This window comes from Meles meles, chromosome 5, assembly GCF_922984935.1.
Source record: "Meles meles chromosome 5, mMelMel3.1 paternal haplotype, whole genome shotgun sequence".
NCBI lineage: Eukaryota > Metazoa > Chordata > Mammalia > Carnivora > Mustelidae > Meles > Meles meles.
Genome location: NC_060070.1, coordinates 101402458 through 101421975, shown reverse-complemented (window position 1 = coordinate 101421975; position 19518 = coordinate 101402458). Strand labels below are relative to the sequence as shown.

Here is a 19518-nt window from a genome sequence, read left to right as displayed (position 1 = left end):
GCTAAGAGAATAGACTTTAAAGTTCTTGTGATAAGAAAAAAACTTTTTTGTAACTATGTATAGAGACAGATGTTAACTAGACTCATTATGGTAATCATTTTGCCAATATTTATCTAGATATAGATATATATATAGATCTAGTCATATATAGAGATTATCATATAGAGATCTATATATATGATTATATATATGTCTAGATCTAGATATATATCTAGACATATAGATCTATATATCTATATATCATTATGATATATATCATATATGCATATATATACATGTATGCATACATATATACATACATGTATATTTATCATATATCATAATGATATATATCATATATCATATGATCTATATATATCATTATGTAGTACACATGAAATGAATGTTACATGTCCATTATACCTCAATTTTAAAAAGGTACAGCAACGTACTATAACACCAGGATAGAAAAGAACTGCTACAACATGAATGAATTTCACAAATGTCATGTTGAGTAGAGAAGCCAGATTTTAAAAATATATATATACTACACGATTCAATTTATAAGCTCAAGAACAGACAGGACTAAGTGACAATTACCCAACCCCACCAGTGATTGCCTCTAGGTGGGAATGGACTAGTCCCAACTGGAAAGACATAAAAGAAACTTCTACAGTGCTAGACTCACTCTACATCTTAATCTAGGTGATGATTCATGGTTATAAATATGTTCAAAAATGACTAAGCTGTACAATTAAGATGAGCTTACTTTAAACACTTTATGTAGGTCATACCTCAAACGGGGGGGTGGGGGGGAGGAGTGGGTACCAATGATTGAGAAGGAACTTCTGAGCAAAAACTAGCATTTTTTTAATACCTTTGAATCCATTATGCTCTCACGGTGCCCTCCCCCCCACCCCCCTCCCCCCACTAACGACAGGAATACCTTATTCACACCCAAAAGAGAAATGGATAGCTTGGGTCTGTAACAAAGCGTTGTGTTTTTGAGGACAGGTAATTGTTGTTGTTTTTTAAAGATTTTATTTATTTATTTGACACACAGAAATCACAAGTAGGTGGGGGGGGGGGAGTAGGCTCCCCACTGAACAGAGAGCCCTATGCAGGGCTCAATCCCAGGACTCTGAGATCATGACCTGAGCCGAACACAGAAGCTTAACCCACTGAGCCACACAGGCACCCTTAGCACAGGTCAGTAATTGTATATGGGAGTATATGCTGCTACATACAAATTAACTGATTAGAGCACAAACTTTTAAGGCTTAAAACAGAATAAGCTTCCTGGTAAAAGCAGCACCTCTGCGACATTTTTTTTTAAGTTTTAAAATTTTTATTTTTTTAAAGATTTTATGTATTCGTTGGAGAGCGAGTGCGCACAGACGCAGGGGCTACAGTGGGCAGAGGGAGAAGCAGGCTCCCTGCCAAGCAAGGAGCTGACTTGGATGCTGGGATCATGACTTGAGCCAAAGGCAGACGCTTAACTGACTAAGATATCCAGGTGTCCTCCCCTGTGACGTTTTTAACTTTACTATTCCTCTCCTTCTTGACCCTCTCCTTTAACAGAATCCACAACGTCCTCACAATCCTTCTCAAGGGCAGCCATGTCCTCACGGGTCTCAGAAAACTCTCTTTTCTCCATGCCCTAACTCCATAACAATGAACAAAAGCACACTTGGCCTACATCAGGTCAAACTTGTGACCCAGGAGAGCCCAGGCCTCGCACTTTGTTTGGCCAGGTCTCCACCGGTACCGCAGTGAGAAGCTGGTAATTAATGCCCACCTTGAAGCCAGTGGGACACCAGTCCACCAACAGGGTGGTCTGCTTGGTCTTGATGGTGGCAATGGCAGCACCGACATCTTTGGGAACCATGTCGCCACAGTACAACAGACAGCAAGCCACGTATTTACCATGGCGGGGGTCACATTTCACCATCTGGTTGGTTGGCTCAAAGCATGTGTTGGTGATCTCTGCTGCAGTAAGCTGTTCATGGTAGGCTTCTCAGTAGAGATGACAGGGCAGAGGTGGCCAGAGAGAAGTGGATGCAGGGATAGGGCACCAGCTTGGTCTGGAATTCTGTCGGATCAACATTCAGGGCTCCATCAAATCTGAGGGAAGCCGTGATGGAGGGCACAATCTGGCTAATAAGGTGGTTAAGGTTAGTGTAGGTTAGGTGTTTGATATTGACGTTTCTACGACAGATGTCATAGATGGCCTTGTTGTCTACCATGAAGGCACAATCAGATTGTTCCAAGGTGGTGTGGGTAATGAGGATGGATTGTAGGGCTCAGCCACCGCTGTGAAAACCAGGGGCTGAGTAAATGGAGAACTCCAGCTCAGACTTCTTGTCGTCCTCGACAGAGAGACTCTCTATTAGCAGGGAGGTGGACCCGGAACTAGTTCCTCCTCCAAAGTTGTGGAAACCAAGAAGCCCTGAAGACTGTGCATTGGTAAGCCAGTTTCTGAATTCAGTCCAAGTCAAGGTCAGTGATCTCCTTGGGCATATTAGCAGTATCTTCCTTGCCTGTGATGAGCTGCTCAGCGTGGACAAGGTGCCAATGACTGTGGGTTCCAGGTGTACAAACTGCCCTGCACACATGCGTGCCAGCGCCCATCTCACTGAAGAAGGTGTTGAAGGAGTCATTTCCCCCAGTGGTCCTGTCACTTGGCATCTGACCATCAGGCTGGATGCCATGTTCCAGGCAATATACCTCCCAGCAGGTATTACCAGTCTGGACACCAGCCTGGACAACATGGATGGAGATGCATTCACTCATGGTTGCTGCTTGGCAGCTGCAGAGCAGATGGTGGGGAGGAGGAAGAGACTGTTGATTGTTACAGCAGGACTCTGAGGCGGTCTGTGCAAGGGAACCTGCCTTACCATATGCCCTCTTAATGAAAACTGTTTAACAGCTAACACCTCAATCAAAAGTACTATGCGCTGAAGTTCCTAGGAAATTTGTCAGGACTGGGTTCAAAGGGGATACAAGTACTTCTAGCATAAGGCAAGAACATAGACTTGAGTTCATATCTTCATATTTATACATAGTAGTGGGGAGACTTTAGGCAGTTCATAACTTCTTTGTCTCTATTTTGTCTGTAAAAGACACCTGAGAATACGTTGCAGAGTTGCTGTGGGATGGAAATGAGATAATTCACATAAAAGCAAAGTACATCAACTGTATAGTATTTTTACTCCCTGCTCTTTAGCCCTGGAGAGTCAGGGCTAAATACTCTTGTTGTATTAAAGATGACACAAACGGCATCTCCCTGCTAGCAGCATATTTTCTTAATGGTCTTTGAAATAATTTACCTTGCCAAGAATGCAATGGGTAAGTCATCAGAGAAGAAAATAATTGTATCCATAACTTAGGAACTAAAATTTCTGGGGGAAAATGAAACATGAGCATGTCCTCATCTGTTTTTCTATCCTTAGTTATCACCTTGCAACACATAGTCCTGGTGAGTTACCTAGAACCTTTTATTTTTTTTGCTTTCCAAAATAAAACCCTATGTCCTGAATTCCACTGGCTGTCTTGTAAAGCAGAGGAGCTTGTCATATTCAAGATTCTTGCTTGCAAGTGACGGAAAATCCTGTACCAACTGGCTTTCAATAAAAAGGAATTATATGGGTTTGCATCACCAGAACATCCAAGAGGTGGCGCTAGTTTCAAGCACAACTTTTTGGGCGCTCAAATGCCTCCAGGTCCTGGTGTCTCCGTCCCTCTTTGCCTCCCCTTACCCACAGCAGCTGCAGCAACTCCAGGCGTACATCTCATCGCTGGGAGATTCTGGTGGAATAGCGCTCATGAGCATAAGCCCATAGGAAAGTCTGGGTCTGTGTCTGATTTCACAAAGAATCATGATGCGCTGTTAACAGTCAGGAGACTGGTTTCTAGTTCTGACTCTATTCCTAGAATTTTTACTATGTTGGGAAGTCATTTGCTCCACCACTCCCCACCCCCACCCCCACCCCCACCCTTAACTGTCTCATTCTCAAAATAAAGGCATCCAATCTCAGTGCTATCTCAGGTTTCCTGCAGAGTGAGCACGTGTTCAGTTTTTCACAGTAAAGGCTTTTTCCTCTGGAGTTAAAGAATAGTGCCCTCTGATGGTCTATTCTATACTTGCCTTTGTATTTAGTTTCATTGGTTTACAAACATTTTCCAACTCACAAAGAGAAATGGTATGAACAAAGTTACTGTGAAATGAAATTCCATATTGAAATCTCTTTTATTCCCACTCTCATTTTAAAATGTAAAAGGCTTGTGTTCTAACATATAAGTGGTTAAAGCTACGGATTTCGTATTGATTACACACATTTTCTTAGGTGGTATTTTTTATTGTTGTTCATATGTTTAATCTCTTATGATTTTTTTGACCCATGTGTTACTTAGTGGCATGTTAGTTCATTTCAAAATCTTTGGGGATTTTCTAGATATCTTTTTTATTATTGATGTCTAACAATTTTTTAAAAAGATTTATTTATTTGATAGAGCGAACAAGAGGGAAGGAGGGGCAGAGGGAAAGAGAGAATCTCAAGCAGACCCCCGCTGAGCAGGGCCAATGTGGGGCTCAATCTCAGGACCCTGAGATCATAACCTGAGCCAAAGCCAAGAGTTGGATACTTAGCCAACTGAGTCACCCAGGCGCCTAATGTCTAACAATTTAATTGTGGTCATATAATAGCCTATGTGATTTAAAGCTTAAATTTTAGACTTGTCTTATGGTTCAACATATAGTTCAACATGGGTCTTTTCTGATGAAAACCCCATGTTCACGTGAAAAGTGTATCTGACCTATCCAGTGTGTGGTGTTCTTTATTACACTGAGTTTTTATAATACTCAACTCTTCTGAATCCTTCGCCCTCCTCTTTGTCTGCTTTACTGTCAGTTACTGAGAGTGGAGTGTTGAATCTCAAAATACCACTGTGGATTTGTCTAGTTCTCCATTTAGTTTTGTCAGTTTTTGGCGCATGTACTTTGAAACTTTGTTAGCAGTTACTTTCACATTTGGGATCGGTTGGTTTCCTTAATGAACTGACCCATGTAACATAATACAATGTCTCTTTTTACCTCTGGTAATACTCCTTATTTTGAAGTTTACTGTGTCTGACATTAATATAGCCATATCACCTTTCTAATGATGAGTGCTAGTATAATAAATATTTTCTGTCATTTTACTCACAACCTGTTATGATTTTATACTTAAGTGTGTCCCTTGTAAACACCTCAATAGTTGGGTCTTTTTAAAAACTTCTTAAATTAAAGGTCATAGTCCACTAACATTTATTGTAATATAATAATCAATATGGTTGGATTTAAGTGTATTATCTTTTTATTCATTTCCTATTGTTTTAGCTGCACTTTTTCCCATTAATCCTGCTCTCTTGCCATCTTTTGGTATTCCACCTTCTTTCTTTTCTTATTTCTTAAGATTTTATTGATTTATTTGACAGTGAGAGAGAGACAGCGAGAGCAGGAACACAAGCAAGGGGAGTGGGAGAGAGAAAGCAGGCTTCCCATGGAGCAATGAGCCTGATGTGAGGCTTGATCCCAGAACGTTGGGATCATGACCTGAGCAGAAGGCAGACGCGTAACAACTGAGCAACCCAGGTGCCCCATCACCTTATTTCTTCTATTGATTTAATTATATCTTTTTTTTTTTAATGATTTCTCTTTCTGTGTCTTTTAAATGATTACAATATGCATTCTTATGGTTTGGCATGGATTAACACTGTCAGTTCATATATAATGTTAAGAACCATACCAGTGTACTTTCATTTACCTCCTCCCTTTCTTTGGCTGTTGTGGTCATGTATTTTACTAGTACATACACTATGCTACCCATAATCCAATGTTGATATTTCACTCTAAAAGAAAAATGTCAGGGCACCTAAGTGGCTCAGTTGGTTAACTGTCTGCCTTCAGCTCGGGTCGTGATCCCAGGGTCCTGGGATCAAGCTCCACATTGGACTTCCTGCTCAGTGGGGAGTCTGCTTCTCCCTCTCCCTCTGCTTCCTCCCCAGCCCCACCCCCACTCACAGTCTCTCTCTCTCTCTCTCTCTCTCTCTCTGCACTCTGTCTCCAATAAATAAATGAAATCTTTTTTTTTATTTTAAAGATTTTTATTTATTTTTTTGACAGACAGAGATCACAAGTAGGCAGAGAGAGAGGAAGCAGGCTCCCTGCTGTGCAGAGAGTCCGATGCAGGGCTCAATCCCAGGACCCTGAGATCATGACCTGAGCCGAAGGCAGCGGCTTTAACCCACTGAGCCACCCAGGCGCCCCAATAAATGAAATCTTTAAAAAAAAAATAAAAGTAAGATGTCTTTTATGACCTAATATCTAAAATATATAAAGAACTCTCATGGGACACCTGGGTGATTCAGTCAGTAAGGCATCTGCCTTTGGCCCTGATCATGATGGTCCCAGGGTTCTGGGATCGAACCCCATATCGGGCTCCTTTCTCAGTGGGGAGCTGGCTTCTCCCTAAGTCTGTTGCTCCCCCCTGCTTGTGCTCCCTCTCTCTCACTCTCTCTCTGACAAATGAATAAATAAATAGAATCTTTAAAAAAACTCTCAAAACTCAACAGTAAAAAGAAAATAACCCAATTACAAAGAGGCAAAATATATGAAGAGATGTTTTACTAAAGAGGAGAGAGGCAGATGGCCAGAAAGCATGGGAGATGTTCAACATCATTAGTCACTAGGGGCATGCAAATTAAAACCACAATGAGGTATCACTACACACCTATTCGGAAAACTAAAATAAAAAATAGCAATAATACTAAATGCTGGTAAGAATGTCCCAAAACTGGACCACTTGCATTTGCTATAAAGCAGTGCTCCCTGGAAAATAGCTTGACAATTTTTCATAAAACTAAATATGTCATTGCTGTTCTTACCCTGCAGCTGCACTCTTGGGCATTTGCCGCAGAGAAATAAGAACTTATATTTATATAAAACCTGTACATGAATATTCATAGCAGCCTTATGCCTAGTAAGCAAATACAGGAAACAACCCAGATGTCCTTTGAGGGGTGAATGGTTTAACAGTGGTACCTCTATCATCAAATACTACTAAGCAATACCAAAAAACAAACTAAGGTTATAGGCAACAATCTAGGTGAGTCTCCATGAATTACACCCAATGAGAAAAGCCTAATATCAGTTAGTGGTTGCAGAGTTGAGTGGTCTCCAGAGTGGAGAGAGTGCGGGAGAGAAGAGGGTATAGTTATAAAAGAATGGTACAAGAGGTCTTTGTGGATGGTGGGTCTATTCTGTAGCTAGACTGTGATATTAGATACAGGGACCTGTACATGTGATACAATTATATAGAACTAAAAGCACATACATAAATGAGTATAAGTAAAACTGGGGAAATCTGAGTAAGATCGATGTCAATATCAATGTCAGTATCTTGTTTGTGATATCCGTGAACTGTTTACACTGGAGAGAACTGGGTAATAGGTACACAGGATCTGTCAGTATTATCTCTTAGGACTGTAAAGGAATCTATAATTATATCAAAATAGGGGCACCTGGGTGGCTCATCTGAACATCTGCCTTCAGCTCAGGTCATGATCCCAGGGTCCTGGGATCGAGCCCTGCATCAAGCTTCCTGCTCAGCAGGGAGTCTGCTTCTCCCTCTCCCTCTGACTCTCCCCCTGCTTGCTCTCTCTCTATCGAATAAAATCTTAAAAAAAAAAAAAAAGGGCAATTGTGCCACATACCAAGAGCTATAAAGGAATAACGTTTTGATTATCATGGAGACACAGAGTTAGGGAGCCAATGATTTTAGAGATTGCAAAGCCTGATTGGTCATGCGCAGGAAACCATTTAACTGTGAAAGGTGAACTCTGTGGTCTGATAATCATACTGGACGTTAATAGCACAGTTCTAAATGCTTGATATGAAGCATCTCATTGGACCTATACCTCTGAAGTAGGATATTATTATTATGGCTGTTTTGCAGGTGAGGAAATCAAAGCATAGTCATATTAAATAACTTTCCCAAGTTATAAAAGAAAGAAAGAAAGAAAGAAAGAAAACCCAGGGAAGTCTTGTTTTGGCCAACCTTGAGTGGTATCTCCACATTATATAAAGGGCACTAGGTTATTTGTCAAGATGTTGGGTTCTAATTGCAGTGTTACTGAATCATAATCAAATACTTGAGAAATGATTCGACCACTTGGTTGCCCCATTTGAGAAAAGAAATAGGTAGCACATGTCTAGGGTCCTCACCACATGAGCATTCTGTATTTTTATGATTCCCCAATTCTAAAAAGAATGGTGGAAAGAATGTTTTCCATCCCCATTTTGACAGTTAAACTCATCTCCAGTGACATTGTTCCTTTCCCCTTTTCCCTCATTTAACTGTTTACCGAATATCCACTGTAGGTTATATGTTGAATATTTGGCTTTATTTGAGTTCCTGATACCCCCCTCCCCCACTTTCTCTCCCTCTCCCTGCAGAAGGTTTCCCTAATGCCTTCAGTCATAGCAAATTTCAGATAACATAGCAATCATCTACCAAGTGCTTACCAAGTACAAAAGATGAACACATGCTATGGCCTTTAGTCAAATAGTTAGTGAAATAGTACTAACAACACTTTTTTATACTTGTGGCTTAGAAAAGGTCTGAGTTAAGGACAGTCATTGACCATGGAAGGTTGAGGCGGTTCTCAAACCCTAACCTACATGACTCAGACATACCTGGCAACATTGTCTATGCCTTGAAATCTTCCAGAAGGTCATTTTTTAAAGGGGTGAATTACTCCATTATGATTAAAAAAAAATAAAACACCTTTCTCACTTTCCTTTCTGAAATTTTACATTTGATAATCAATCATTTTAACAAAAAGCGTATTGGAATTCCAGCAGCTCCCTTAAGGTGGCAGTATAGACATAACCCATGCGTGTGTAACCTTCAGAGCCAACTTGCAAGTAACGTACTTCTACAAACCAGCTTTGGCTCAATTCTAGAGTTAGGTGAAATGTAAAATTCAGGCACTCTGAGTGGGGGGGAAAAAAAAGAGTTCTGAACACCCGGATATTGACTCCAGAGAAATTCAACCAACTTGCAAAACAAAATAACTTCCTAAGAGAACAAAGCAAACACCTACTTGTTGCTGCCCACCCATTTGATAACTGGCCTTGGTCGTCTTCCAGCAGCAAACACAATAGCCCTAGCCACAGATGTTTTCCTATTTCCTCTGCCCCCTTGAAACCAAGCATTTACGAATAAATAGTCTATTTCTTCTTTCTTGATTTGCTCCAATGGTTGTAAGCAAGGGGACCTCTGGTATATAGAAATGACACATATTTTTCTTTAACACGTATGAATCCCTGTCTTGGGGCTAAATAAAAATAAATAAATAAATAAAAATAAAACAAACAAACAAACAAAAAACAGAATGATTCAGTCAAGGTTCCCAAAGTGTTTGGTCAGGACAAAAACAACCAGGCAACAAACATTTATGGAGTTACATATAACAGATATGTCTGCCCAACACATGACTGTCTGCCCAACACATGACTGTGTTTTTGGAGAAATGTCTCATCTACCCAAAAAATGAGTTCCCGGGAACCATATTTTTACTTCATGACTCTTGGTCATAGCTGATTGAATTACAGTTAATACCTGACTCCAGAAGAGGTAATTCACTGGCTAGCCAGAAGTCAACTGCGTTCTCTCTTGAGGACTTCAGCTAAGAGAAAGAGGTACATTTATTGAGTCCCCTCACGGTGGAGCATTAGGAAGAAAGCGCAAGAGCTCTTGCTGCAGAGGCCATGGTTGTTCAGCTTTCCTCAGATCCGAGGTGGTACCTTAGGTGGTTTTTGCTGAAGCTTATTTTGAATGGGTTTCTGTTGCATGCATTTCCTATAAAACATACCAAAGTCCTGTGCAAAGCCTAGCGAGAATATAAGAAGGGATGTATGACTTATTCCTTGCCCCCCCCCCCCGGGAATGGGTGGTCTTCTGTGCTAGAGAAGAGAACTGGGGTTCTGGAATCCAACACAGTCCTATCACCCTGAGAATGTCCCTTATTTCTCTCAGAGCCTTAGCTTTGTTCTCAGTAAACATGGAAATGGTAACATCTGCCTAATAAAGTCATCTCCACCAGGCAGTGTCCATCTGGCCAGGTACCTTGCTCACAAGAGATACTCAATAAATGTCAGCCTCCACTCTGCCTTGTAAGCAGGTCCTTTGGCTGGTCTCAGATGCAAGTCACACAAACACTGTGGAGTTTTTAATAGGAAATAAATTTATCATATATATGTATATATGTGTGTGTGTGTGTGTGTGTGTGTGTATGTATATGTATATCTATATCCATAATAATGGCTGTTTAGCCAGGGATAAATTCTCTGTTTGGAACCTGCCAAGGCAGAGAGTAGTGGGGGGTGAAAGGGATGGGTCTCTGCTCCCAGGAAATAGGCTTGTGGACAAAAAGATTGAGGCCTGATTCTTTTTTTTTTTCTTTTTTCTTATGTTAATCAGCATATAGTACATCATTAGTTTTTGATGTAGTGTTCCATGATTCATTGTTGTACAATGGGTGTTGTGTACAACACCCAGTGCTCATTGCAATACATGCCCTCCTTAATACTCATCACCAGGCTAGCCCATCCCCCCATGTGAGAATAAACATAAACAGAAAAACAATGATCTCTTCGGGGAATTTCAGGCATCCCTGGGGAAACCTTTCTTCCTAGGGCAGCTTTAAGTCACCACATTATAGACAGGACACTAGATCATCTGCTGTACCTGGAGAAAAGATTCCCAGGCCCTGAAGCTCCTGGGAATTACTTAAGTTACTTAAGTTCTCACTGCCCTGTTGCTGAGAAGACATTGACAATGCGTTGGTAAGTTGCATCTGGCTGCCAACAAATATTCATTGAGTATCCTTTTAATGGCAGGGACCACTGAACTGGAAATGCAGCATGACCAAGACAGACAGACAGTTCCTTCCCCTCAAAAATTCTGCATGAGTATACACCAAGTGTTATACATAGGCCTCATGACTCAGATTTTTTCTTTCAGAGTCCAACTTCCCTGGATTCATTTCTGAGTTCTACGGAGAACACAGAAGAGCTGTTTCCTGAAACCCTTTAAAACAGTGGGGCACCAATATTTCTCTACATTACTCCTTTTAAAAACTAAAACACAGAAAGCAGAACACACTTTCACCCATTTTTCCTGCTGAAGGTTGAATAGCTTTGCTACCCCAAGGGTTCCAACATCAGTAGACACTACTGTCACTTGCCAGGTGTTATATCCCCAGCTGGACCCCACAGACTGGCTGCCCAGGTTGGAAAAGTATGCAGGTGACAGATTTGCTTGTGAGCATGCATGAGACAGCCACGAGAAACCTACTGAAGTATTACTGGGACTTGCCATGAAGCAAAGGCCAACAAAACATCACCTACACCACTGAACAGAGAAAAGCAATATTGTCAAAAATGAAAGGACTATGTGTAAACAAGATGAAAAAGTAAACAAGATGTGAAATAAGGATCCAATCTTGCTTTGGTATCGCAATGTTCACAGGATGGTATCCAAAATCTTTTAGGGTTTTCCCCTCCCCCTCTTTAATATATGCCCCAAATAAAGCAAGTCTGAGTTTGATCAAGAGAGCTTAGATTGCATTCTTTGATAAATGAAGGGATGAATTTAACACACTGCTAAGCTTTAAAAAAAAAGAAAAAAGTAACAAGACTAAGAAAGAGCCTTGCTTCTTACTTTCTATCTCAAAAAAATCCCCTGGTAAGAGAAAGTTACTACCAGTGAAGTGAATGTTTAGTATTAGGAGAGTCACTTACAATAAATCAGTGTTTGCATAGAGGACATCAACTTAAGAAATCATTTACCTGAGAGTTATTGAAATAGTAATACATAGTGGATTAACACATACTTTGTATGCTATGCATATATATTCTTAATGTAAGCTAGAGAAAAGAAAATGGTATTTTCTTTAATGAAAATATCATTAATAAAATCATAAAGAAGAGAAAATACATTTATAGTACTGTACTTTTTGAAAAAATCCACATATAAATGAACCCATGCTGTTCAAACTTATGAGGTTCAAAGGTCAACTGTATATACAAATATCAAATCATTATGCTCTACACTGGAACTTAATATAATGCTATATGTCCATTATACTTCAACAACAAAAAAATTATCCTCAATGGAAAAAAAGTCTTCAAAAGACTATTATAAATTTTAACTTGATGGTAAACTTGTATCAAAACATCATCAAAAAAGTAGAAAGGTGAATAACTAACTGGGCAGAATATTTGCCACAATATGACAAAAAGTAAATGCCCTTAATACATAATGAGTTTATAAACATTGAAAAATAAGATATTAAGACTGCCCAGAAAAGGTAAAGAAGATGGAAAAACTACTCATAAAAGAGATAAAACTTAGAAAGACATCATGTGTTCATGAATTGGAACACTTACTATCATGAATATATCAGTACTACCCAAAGTTGTCTACAATTAGCAAAATTCCTATCAAAATCACAATGGTATATTTTGCAGGAATAGAAAATCCATCCTATAATTCACATTAACTATGAATTCTCAAGGCACCCTGCATGGTCAAACGATCTTGAAGAAAAGGAACAAATTTGGAGGTCTTATATTTCATTATTTCAAAACTGATTACAAAGATAGTATCTAATATGGTGTGGTTGTGCTCACTTTGGCAGCACATATACTAAAATTGGATCGATAAAACGGTGTGGTACTGGCATAAAGATGAATAATTAGGCCAATGGAATAGAATGGAGATCCTAGGAGTAATCCCTCACATATACGGTCAAAGGATTTTTGGTAAGGGTGACAAGACCACTCAAAGGACAAAGGACAGTTCTTTTAGCAAGCAGTGCTAGAAAAACTGGATATTTGTGTACAAAAGAATGAAGTTCGACTCTTACCTTACTCCATATACAAAAGTCAACACAAAATAAGTCAAAGACCTCAGTGTAAGACCTAAGACTATAAAAGTCTTAGAAGAAAATGTAGAAGAATATCTTCATGACATTTGGGTTAGGCAATGGTGTCTTGGACAGGAAACCAAAAAGTAAAGCGAAAATATCGCAACATAACTATACCAAAAACACCCGTGCATCAAGCTGCAGACAGGCTTCATAGCCAACAAAGTGAGTGCCACTTCTGCTCACCAGACTGCCCACAGAAGTCACACTGAAACTTTAACAGCAGGGTCTGGGGCCACCCTGCCCACCAGCATGCCTAAAGCGGTTGCAACAAGGCTTTGCCACGGGCAGGGCTTTGCAGCCATCCGGGCCAAGGTCATCCCAGCCCACCAGTGCACCTGCAGCAGTCGCAGCCATCCCACCTGTCACTGTGCCCATCGCAGCTGAAGCTATCTTACAACAGAAGGTCACACATAGCCCAGCAGGGGAAATGTCGAGAACACCTGGCTCTACCGGTTAAGGAGGCTATCATTGCTCTTGGCCCCACAGGAAATCTTCATAAGACCATTCTTTTAAGGCCCGGAGACATAATTAAACTACCTAGTACATAGAAACCAACAGACAGTCAGGCAAAATGAAAAAACAGAAGAATATTTGTTCATGCTAAATCTCTCAACAAAGTGGGTTTAGAGGGAGCATACCTCAACATAATAAAGGCCATATATGAAAACTATGAAAAACCTATAACTGGGGCACCTGGCTGGCTCAGTGGGTTAAAGCCTCTGCCTTCGGCTCAGGTCATGATCTCAGGGTTCTGGGATCCAGCCCCGCATCGGGCTCTCTGCTCAGCAGGGAGCCTGCTTCCCTTCCTCTCTCTCTGCCTGCCTCTCTGCCTACTCGTGATCTCTGTCTGTCAAATAAATAAATAAAATCTTAAAAAAAAAAAAAAAAAAAGAAAAACCTATAACCAATCTCATATCCAATGGTGAAAAACTGAAAGCTTTTTCTCTAAGATTAAACTAAAGAATAAGATAAAGCTTCCAAAAAATAACTATATGAAACAAAGATAAACAATTTACCTGATAGAGAGCCGAGACGCCTCCCCATCTGGAAGCAGCCATGGGCTCCCAGCCGTGCCTCAGGAGCTACACTGCCCCCAGCTAAACGGCTCAGCCTACATTCAGAAAACAAAGGAGACAAAAACTCAGGGAACATATATTAAAAAGAAAAGCTTTTTTTGCATGCAAACAGGAAGATTACATACCCAGTAGTAGAGACCAGAAAGTGATGAACACTGAGGGTCAGGTCCAGAAAGAGACAAAAGTTCTGAAATTTAAAACAAAAATGGCTGGTAAAGAAAATGTCAGTAGACCTCCTGGAAACAAAAATCATATAACAATGAGAAAAAATTGTATTCCTTTAAGACCTTCTAATGAATCAACCAATTCAACCATAGTGATTGACTTTACATAATTTTAAAGATAATAATCAAATGGGACAGTCCATACCAATTAAAGATGACCCTCAACATCAACACATGACATTAAGCCAAGTGTCTCATTTTAAAAACAACAATAAAAAGGAACAAATATCCACAGAAAAACCAAAGCAAGATGCTAACATGCCCAAGAAGTTTGTGCTTGGGTCTCACCGTGGCCAAATTGTTCAGTCTAAGATTAATTCATTTAGAAAGCCCCTGCTAGTAAGAGATGAGAGTTCGGCAACAACGAAGAAACCTTTAGCTGCTGACCCTAAAGCCCCAGAGCCTCTGCCCACAGATACCCACCGTGTGACCATGAAAAGTGATAGAGTCACAAACGTGGTAATCACCACTAACCTTGGGAGCACGGCATCTCAGGACAGACAGCTGGTGCAGCCTCCTATCAAAAGTCACAGCAAGGGGCACCTGGGTGGCTCAGTGGGTTAAAGTCTCTGCCTTCAGCTCGGGTCATGATCCCAGGGTCCTGGGATCGAGCCCCATGTGGGGCTCCCTGCTCAGCGGGGAGCCTGCTTCCCCCCCCCCTCACTCTGCCTGCCTCTCTGCCTACTTGTGATCTCTCTCTCTGTCAAATAAATAAATAAAATCTTTAAAAAAAAAAAAAAGAAGTCACAGCGACAGTGCTCAGGGCACTGTGAAACAGGGAGAGGAGAACCACTGCCAACATTACGATCTGGAAAGGGCTCTGGAGAATGAATTACTGCAATCAAACATGGTTTCATCTAGTGACAAAACCGGTTCTCAGGATGTAGAAAGAAGGAAGACACTGTCAATAAGCCTGACCTCTGAAACTCTAGCCAAGCCTGCTGCATCTTCCAACACCAAACTGATACTGAAGTCAACAAGCACTGACCCTTGCAGACACATTATAGCAAAAGCAACTCAGGATCTCTGCTTGGCAGGGAGCCTGCTTCCTCCTCTCTCTCTCTCTCTCTCTGCCTGCCTCTCTGCCTACTTGTGATCTCTGCCTGTCAAACAAATACATAAAATCTTAAAAAAAAAAGATAAAGTACCAAAAGTCCAATCCATGAGAAAAAAACATGGATCAATTGGACTCTGCTAGAATTAAAAACAACTGCTCTACCAAAGAAACTGCTAAGAGAATGAAAAAAGACAAGCCACCAACGAGGAGGCTTCGTCAGATATGTTTTAAAGCATATCTGATAAAAGGCTTAGATCTAAAATACACAAAGAACTATTAAACTCAGTAATGAGAAAGCAAACAGTCCAATGTACAAATGAGCAAAAGATCCAGACAGACACCTCACCCCAAAAGATGGCAAGTAAACATTTGAAAAGTGCTCTACATATGTCATCGGGAATTGCAGATTAGAACAATGAGTTGACATTGCACCCTTACTAAAATAGCTAAAGTCCAAAACACTGGCAACACCAAATGCAGGTGAAGATAGGGAGCAACAGGAACGCTAATTCAGTGTTGTTAGAAATGCAAAATGGTACTGCCTCTTTTGAAGATATTTTGGTGATTTCTTATAAAACTTATAAAACTAAACATACTGTTGCCATACAACTCAGCAATTATCCTCCTTGGTGTGTACCCAAAGGAGTTGAAAACTTACGTCCCCCCAAAAACTCACATGTATGTTTATGAAATTCTTATCCAAAATTACCAAAATTTGGAAGCAACCAAGTTGTCTTTTAACAGGTGAATGGCTAAAAAATTGTGGAACATCCAAACCAATGGAATATTATTCAGCAACAAAAAGAAATAAGCTTGCACGCCACAAAAAGACTTGGAGAAAACATAAAAGCACATTGTTTTTAAAGAAGGAAATCTGAAAAGACCACATACTATATGATTTCAGTTATGTGACATTCTGGAACAGTTAAAACTATGAAGACAGTAAAAACATCCATGGTTGCCAAGAAATCAGGAGGATAGGGAGAGTCCCGAATAGGTAGAACATGGGACACTTTGAGGACATGCAACTATTCTGTATGATAAGGTCAAGGTAGATATAGGACATTGTACATTTGCATAACATAGAATTGCATAGCAATAAGAGTGAACCCTAATGTGAATTTTGGACTTCCATTAATAATAATGAACCAATATTGGCTCGTCAATACATTAATAATAGGAGAAACTATGAAGAGGGAGCAGGAAGGGGGAGTATATGGAAACTGTACTTTTTACACAATTTTTCTCTAAACCTAAAACTGCTCTAAAAATAAAGTCTATTTTAGAAAAAAGATAGCATAGGGGTTCAGGATAGTACGGGAGCAAAGAGGAACAGAATTACATCTGGCACTGGGGAATTGATGGAAGGCTTCCTGGAACAGGCAAACTCTACACTAAATCTCTAAGAAAAGGAGGAATCAGAGAGAAAAGAGGACTATAGGTAGAGAGGATAACACAAGTGTAGCAGGCAGAATAAATGCCACCCAATGAGGTCAAGTCCTAATCCCTAGAACCCTCAAATGTTATTAAGAAAAGGGGTCTTTGCAGCAGTGATTAAATTAAGAATCTTTCCATGGGGGATTACCCTGGATTCTCCAGGTGGGCTCTAAATCCAGTCATAAGCACCCTTTTAAGATAGAGGTAGAGGGAAGTTACACACACGCACACACACGCACACACACACACACACACACACACACGAGGTTTTGTAGAAGTGCAGGCACAGATTGGTGTGATGTGACCACAAGCCAAGAAATGTAGGCTGCTACTAGAAGCTGAAAGAGACAAAGAATGGATTCTCTCCCAGAGTTTCTGGAGGCAATGCTGCTCTGTGGACACCTTGATTTCAGCCCAGTGAAACTGATGTTGAACTTCAGTTGAACTTTGCAAGATAAATTCCTGTTGGTTACAAGGCATCACGTTTGTGGTCATTAGTTACAAAAGCTCCAGGAAACTAATTCAACAAGCAAAAATATAATGATGTATTTCTAGAACACCTACTATACTGGCCACTATTCTTAGTGCTCCACATATACTGATTCATTTAATCCTTACAACAATGAACTAAGCAGATAGTATTACTACCTTCATCCCCATTTTATATAGGGGGGACTAAGACTTGTAGGTAGCTCAGTAAAGGTCACACGTACTATTAGTAAATGGCATAGGTGGCTTTCAAGGTCAGGAAGCTTGGTTCCAGAATCCTTGTGTTTAACCACCAGCTGACACTGTTCTTGGACAGGAAGAAGCGGTAGTGTATTTAGTGATACAGTTTGATGAGAGAAGCAATGAATGGCAAGAGAAGCTAAAGAAGTAAGCGTTATCACAGAAGCGTTCTGAATGTCATCTAAAGATCAAGCTTCAGCATGCAGCAACAGAATCACCCAGAGAACTTGTTTATACCCTGATTTCTGAGCCTCATCCTCCATTTCTGACTTGTTAGGTCTAGGGTGAGACATGAGAATGTGTGTTTCTAGCAATTCCCAAGCAATTCCCAACTGATGCTGCTGATCTGGGGGACCACGAGGAGAAGCTATTTAATGGCTTCAAGCAGGGAAGTAACACTTTTAGAATTGCATTTTATTTAGTTCCCTAAAGCCTATGTGGAAGGTACTCAATGGCATCAGAAACAAGAGTTCAGTATTTAAAATAGATAAAAATGTAACTTCTCTGTTTCAGGAAGGAAGTGGTAGAGTTGGTGTATTCTTCAACTTGTAGGCTCTAGCCTCTGTGAGACCTTGGCTAAGTTACAGAATCTGTCCAAACTTTAGATATCACATCAGTAAGTGGAAGCTGGGTCTTGAGGGTGAAATAAGCTAAAACAAAAACAAAAACAAAACAAAACAAAACAAAAAACTATAATGGTTCACACATGAAAGATATCTGTTTAGTATTATTGCAAAGAGGAGTAAGGCAGAGGTTCACCCCTCAGGATGGATTCTGAATGACCTGAGACTTTCTTTTTGCTTTTTAATATAGTTTATTTTCACAGAACTATTCTTACAGGAATCCACTCATATTGGTTAGTATAGCGTAATTTAGTTAAAGTTATCCAACACAATTTGCACCAAAGTTGTACATGGTTTAAATTTTTAAAAGAAAAAAAAAACATGACTTGCAATCTGGATCATTTTTCATCTTTCACGGCCACGCAAAAGACCTTCCTTCAAAATGTGGCTAAACAAGGTAGCATGAACCCTGAAATATTTGATTTTAGTTTACTTCAGAAAAATAACGTGTTACATTGAAAAGCTTAAAAATTGGAGCCACAAAGAATTTTTGTAATGTTTGAATGCTAACTTATAGAAATTCAATGACTGTAATGTAGACTTAGGGTACAATAGCTGGGTACAGTGGGTTACTATTGTATGTGGCTTCTAAATTTACACGCTATAAGATTCAACCAGTTCCCTGAGTCTGAGTTAATACTATCTATCAGTCTGAAGGACATTTCAAAAAATGTTCAAAAAAACAAGTCAGTTTTAAACAGCTCTAAAAATGAATGGTTTTAAGTGAGCAATTTTTAACAAATTAAGTGCATTAGACTGGTTGGTACCAGATATATAGATTCAGACATTGAGTAATGTGCCCAGTCTTTCAATGTGCTGAAAATATTTTCTATGTTAGGCCATTCATCTTGATCACATTTCAGTAATACATAGAAAAAGTAGGTCTGTCCTCTTTAGGTTTTTGTTTTGTTTTGTTTTGTTTTAAACATTTTATTTATTTATTTGACAGAGAGAGATAACGCGAGAGAGGAAACACAAGCTGGGCGAGTGGGAGAGGGAGAAGCAGGCTTCCCGCTGAGCAGGAAGCCCGATGTGGGGTTCGATCTCAGGACCCTGGGATCATGACCCGAGCTGAAGGCAAACGATTAACGACTGAGCCACCCAGGCGCCCCCTCTTTAGGTTTTATATGGAGAACGGGCACTGAAATTCTACACCTAAGGTCATTAAAGAAATCTGTTTTAGAATTGCCACTGGATTCTGGGCTTCCTGAATCTCTTCTGGACAATTTTCTGTTAGATTTCCCTGATGACCTTAAATAGAATTCATGTGGATTTTTAATCAGGAGGCATCTAGTCAACCAGAGTAATGAAAACCTTAACATTTATATTAGAAATCATGTCAGAAGATTATAAGCCTT

General features: G+C 40.0%; 2 pseudogenes; one reads left to right on the top strand and one right to left on the bottom strand.

Moving 5' to 3' along the window:
• Window positions 1–1525: 1525 nt before the first annotated feature.
• On the bottom strand, window positions 1526–14063 carry LOC123941480 (annotated as a pseudogene).
• Window positions 14034–17688, top strand: LOC123942181 (annotated as a pseudogene).
• Window positions 17689–19518: the final 1830 nt, after the last annotated feature.